We start from the raw sequence: 6000 nt of genomic DNA on the forward strand, positions 1-6000 counted from the left end.
TTATTCATTCATTTATTTATTCATTAATTCTTATTCTATTTTATTTTATTGTGTACAGCACACAATATCCAGTTGAAACAAGGGGGGGGGGGGGGGGCTAACATGCATGACCAGAGAGAGAAAAATACAAGGAAATGATTTCATGCGTTATGCGTTCCTGGTTCCGTCATTAATTCTCCTTCACAACTTTCCTTGACATCATGATATTTCCGTAGTGGTCAAAGAAAAGTGGTTTTAGGAAAGGAAATTTTGTTTAGTTAGTTTTGGTGCATGCAGGCAGTGCAATCAGTTCTGATCTGATCAGAACAGTATTGTAATAGCCTACTGTGAAGTGTCCAGTGTTGTATTCTTTTTTAACAAAGCTGGTGTAATGTTAAACACCACATCATTCAAAGTATTAACTATTGTTATTGTCACCCCTAGCGAGAAATACTGTGGTCTATTCCTGTACACTCAGGTAATATTGTACTGTTATTTGAGTGTATGATTCCTTATCTGTCCATAGACCCTCCAGAAATACCCTCAGTATCGATGGATCCACCCGCAGAAGTTATTGAGGGCAGCAAAGTGACTCTGACCTGCAGCAGTCATGTCAACCCACCAGCAGACAGTTACATCTGGTACAGAGACAGAGGAAACGCTGTCTCCACTGGCCCTCTCCTGGTAAAGGAGAATGTGACTTCCACAGATTCTGGACAGTACACCTGTCAGGTGACAAACAAAAATGGATCCCAAATGTCACCACCTCATTTCATCAACGTCCTCTGTAAGTTAAATAACAAAATGTTTGCAATAGATTAGATGTCTTTATTGTCCACAAGGGAAAATTGTTTTGCTCAGGTCAATGCATACATTCAACAAGACAATACATAAATAAACACCACAATTAAAACACCTAGCAAAGTACTTCAATTCTATAATAAAAGATAAAAAGTTCTAAAAATGTAAAAGAGACTTTAAAAGAAAGCAATGTCCTCTCCACACTTGTGGAGCACCCACCCCATAGGTCCAACACACAACGCCTCGCAGCGCAACGCGAGGCGTTGTGTGCTTGTAGATCTGCTATTTTGGCTAATGTCCCCCTCCGAATAGAGATGCTAGGGTTCAAATAGTTAATGCAAAATAAAAGAGTTCCCTATCACACAAATATTTGGAGGCCCCCCTCTAGTAACTCTGAGGACCCACTAGGGGTCCCGGACCCCCCGTTGAAGACCCCTGGTATAGAAGGTAAAGCCGGTCTGTTACCTTGTTGTCTCGTGCGCTCCAGAACCCAAGAAGCTTTGTTGGAGCAAAGAAAGAAACTATTATTCATTCATTTATTTATTCATTAATTCTTATTCTATTTTATTTTATTGTGTACAGCACACAATATCCAGTTGAAACAAGGGGGGGGGGGGGGGGGGGCTAACATGCATGACCAGAGAGAGAAAAATACAAGGAAATGATTTCATGCGTTATGCGTTCCTGGTTCCGTCATTAATTCTCCTTCACAACTTTCCTTGACATCATGATATTTCCGTAGTGGTCAAAGAAAAGTGGTTTTAGGAAAGGAAATTTTGTTTAGTTAGTTTTGGTGCATGCAGGCAGTGCAATCAGTTCTGATCTGATCAGAACAGTATTGTAATAGCCTACTGTGAAGTGTCCAGTGTTGTATTCTTTTTTAACAAAGCTGGTGTAATGTTAAACACCACATCATTCAAAGTATTAACTATTGTTATTGTCACCCCTAGCGAGAAATACTGTGGTCTATTCCTGTACACTCAGGTAATATTGTACTGTTATTTGAGTGTATGATTCCTTATCTGTCCATAGACCCTCCAGAAATACCCTCAGTATCGATGGATCCACCCGCAGAAGTTATTGAGGGCAGCAAAGTGACTCTGACCTGCAGCAGTCATGTCAACCCACCAGCAGACAGTTACATCTGGTACAGAGACAGAGGAAACGCTGTCTCCACTGGCCCTCTCCTGGTAAAGGAGAATGTGACTTCCACAGATTCTGGACAGTACACCTGTCAGGTGACAAACAAAAATGGATCCCAAATGTCACCACCTCATTTCATCAACGTCCTCTGTAAGTTAAATAACAAAATGTTTGCAATAGATTAGATGTCTTTATTGTCCACAAGGGAAAATTGTTTTGCTCAGGTCAATGCATACATTCAACAAGACAATACATAAATAAACACCACAATTAAAACACCTAGCAAAGTACTTCAATTCTATAATAAAAGATAAAAAGTTCTAAAAATGTAAAAGAGACTTTAAAAGAAAGCAATGTCCTCTCCACACTTGTGGAGCACCCACCCCATAGGTCCAACACACAACGCCTCGCAGCGCAACGCGAGGCGTTGTGTGCTTGTAGATCTGCTATTTTGGCTAATGTCCCCCTCCGAATAGAGATGCTAGGGTTCAAATAGTTAATGCAAAATAAAAGAGTTCCCTATCACACAAATATTTGGAGGCCCCCCTCTAGTAACTCTGAGGACCCACTAGGGGTCCCGGACCCCCCGTTGAAGACCCCTGGTATAGAAGGTAAAGCCGGTCTGTTACCTTGTTGTCTCGTGCGCTCCAGAACCCAAGAAGCTTTGTTGGAGCAAAGAAAGAAACTATTATTCATTCATTTATTTATTCATTAATTCTTATTCTATTTTATTTTATTGTGTACAGCACACAATATCCAGTTGAAACAAGGGGGGGGGGGGGGGCTAACATGCATGACCAGAGAGAGAAAAATACAAGGAAATGATTTCATGCGTTATGCGTTCCTGGTTCCGTCATTAATTCTCCTTCACAACTTTCCTTGACATCATGATATTTCCGTAGTGGTCAAAGAAAAGTGGTTTTAGGAAAGGAAATTTTGTTTAGTTAGTTTTGGTGCATGCAGGCAGTGCAATCAGTTCTGATCTGATCAGAACAGTATTGTAATAGCCTACTGTGAAGTGTCCAGTGTTGTATTCTTTTTTAACAAAGCTGGTGTAATGTTAAACACCACATCATTCAAAGTATTAACTATTGTTATTGTCACCCCTAGCGAGAAATACTGTGGTCTATTCCTGTACACTCAGGTAATATTGTACTGTTATTTGAGTGTATGATTCCTTATCTGTCCATAGACCCTCCAGAAATACCCTCAGTATCGATGGATCCACCCGCAGAAGTTATTGAGGGCAGCAAAGTGACTCTGACCTGCAGCAGTCATGTCAACCCACCAGCAGACAGTTACATCTGGTACAGAGACAGAGGAAACGCTGTCTCCACTGGCCCTCTCCTGGTAAAGGAGAATGTGACTTCCACAGATTCTGGACAGTACACCTGTCAGGTGACAAACAAAAATGGATCCCAAATGTCACCACCTCATTTCATCAACGTCCTCTGTAAGTTAAATAACAAAATGTTTGCAATTTAATCCACACTCATAGTCTAATGTGAGTATACTGTACTGTATAATGTGTAATACAGTTTATGATTAAATGTTATTTGTCTTTTTGATGTGATTATAAAGATGCACCAGTGAGTGTGTTGGTGGAGGTCAGTCCACCAGACAGTCTGGCAGAGGGCAGAAATGTGAACTTGACCTGCAGCACAGTGATGCTAACCCACCAGTACACAACTACACCTGGTACAAGAGGACTGGGCCTCCTGGTTCCAGCTCCCTGGTCCAGGTAGGATCAGGACAGATGCTGGTTCTGACCTCTCTGCAGTCCTCCCACACTGGACTGTACTTCTGTCAGACCAGGAACTCACTGGGAGAAAACAACTCTGAGGTGCTGCTACAGATGGACCTACTGTACTTTGTAGTGACTTTTCTTTTCACCATTGTGTCACTACCGAAACGAAAGTTTGTCACTACCGAAACGAAAGTTAAATCCGAAAAAATCACTAAGTGTGGAGGCCAAAATCTTCCCCCAAAAAAACTGTTAGGAGTACGTTTCAGGCAATTTAGAGTTGATTGGTAATTTTCGTTTGGGTAAAATGTATTTTACCGAAACGAAAGTTAAATCCGAAAAAATCACTAAGTGTGGAGGCCAAAATTGTCCCCCCAAAAACCTGTTAGGAGTACGTTTCAGGCAATTTAGAGTTGATTGGTAATTTTCGTTTCGGTAAAATTTATTTTACCGAAACGAAAGTTAAATCCGAAAAAATCACTAAGAGTGGAGGCCAAAATCGTCCCCCCAAAAACCTGTTAGGAGTACGTTTCAGGCAATTTAGAGTTGATTGGTAGTACTGTATCTTCTTCACCCTGAAGAAGCAAACAAGCGAAACGCGTTGTGCAAATAAAGAAAGCAAACTCAGTCCTGGAGTTGTGCGGTCCCTTCTTTTGAAGGTTTTTCCTTTTAGTTATATACATCTCTTGCACTGACCTGCACCTCCAGTCGAGGTCTTACAAAGATGTGCACGAGTCTTATTTAGTTCATATATATATATATATATATATATATATATACATAAATATATGTTTTTTTTTTGTTTACGTAGAAACTCATGTACATTCTGGGTTAAAATGGTTAATTTAATTAAAAATACATAATGTTAAAAGGTTTATATATATTACAAAAAATGCTGTGCCCATTGCTGAGAGGATTTACAGTAATTGGGCAAAGAGTCACATGGTCAGAGTGAAGCTGTCAATCACAGTCAGAAGCAAGCAGAGTTGACACAGAGAGGTCTCTCTCTCTCTACGTCGTCCTCAGGCGAGCCGGTGGCAGTGGCCGGCTAGTCTCACCCTCCTGAGTCATGTTTAAGAGAAACGTCAGAGAGAGAGAATAATATTGCTACAGTTCATGGTAAATGTGTGTCTGTTACATATTGGTCTGTGGATATGTAATGTGTTGGGAACAGGAGTAGAAGACTAGTAGCATAGATTAGATTAGATGTCTTTATTGTCCACAAGGGAAATTTGTTTTGCTCAGGTCAATGCATACATTCAACAAGACAATACATAAATAAACACCACAATTAAAACACCTAGCAAAGTACTTCAATTCTATAATAAAAGATAAAAAGTTCTAAAAATGTAAAAGAGACTTTAAAAGAAAGCAATGTCCTCTCCACACTTGTGGAGCACCCACCCCATAGGTCCAACACACAACGCCTCGCAGCGCAACGCGAGGCGTTGTGTGCTTGTAGATCTGCTATTTTGGCTAATGTCCCCCTCCGAATAGAGATGCTAGGGTTCAAATAGTTAATGCAAAATAAAAGAGTTCCCTATCACACAAATATTTGGAGGCCCCCCTCTAGTAACTCTGAGGACCCACTAGGGGTCCCGGACCCCCCGTTGAAGACCCCTGGTATAGAAGGTAAAGCCGGTCTGTTACCTTGTTGTCTCGTGCGCTCCAGAACCCAAGAAGCTTTGTTGGAGCAAAGAAAGAAACTATTATTCATTCATTTATTTATTCATTAATTCTTATTCTATTTTATTTTATTGTGTACAGCACACAATATCCAGTTGAAACAAAGTCACAGCTATCTAACTTTGACTTGCCTATAATAGTGCGGTGGCTTATTTTGTCTTATTTTACTTACTGAATTGTCTTCGTTTGCTAGAACTGAACTAAACTTTGTTCAATTAAAACAAAAAGTATTTCTCTCGGTCGTTATTTATTACTCAACAGGTGTGCTTGCTTAACGTGTCAGACGGTCCCTAGAAGAAGGTACTGTTTTCATCCAGGCTGTAAATAAGGTACCAGCTGAATGACAGTGTTACTTTAAAGCACCTTACATTTATGTCATATCATATACTCTATACTAAACATACTCTAAACGTCGTTTAACCACTTAGACCCCAGCATTTTCTGGGGGGAACATTAGCCAAAAAATGTACAATCTACAAGCTCACAACGCGTCGCAAGGCGACGCGTTGTGAGCTTGTAGATCGGCTATTTTTGTCAAAGAGGTTTGTTGTACAGTAGATGGAAAAAGAACGCAGTGAGGTGAAGTGGTGAAACTGAAGTGATATTGATGAAGTATTCTGCAGCACCCCTGGCCCGGCACCCTAGGG

The sequence above is a fragment of the Gymnoscopelus microlampas genome (assembly GCF_963454915.1).
Source record: "Gymnoscopelus microlampas genome assembly, chromosome: 3".
NCBI classification, from domain to species: domain Eukaryota; kingdom Metazoa; phylum Chordata; class Actinopteri; order Myctophiformes; family Myctophidae; genus Gymnoscopelus; species Gymnoscopelus microlampas.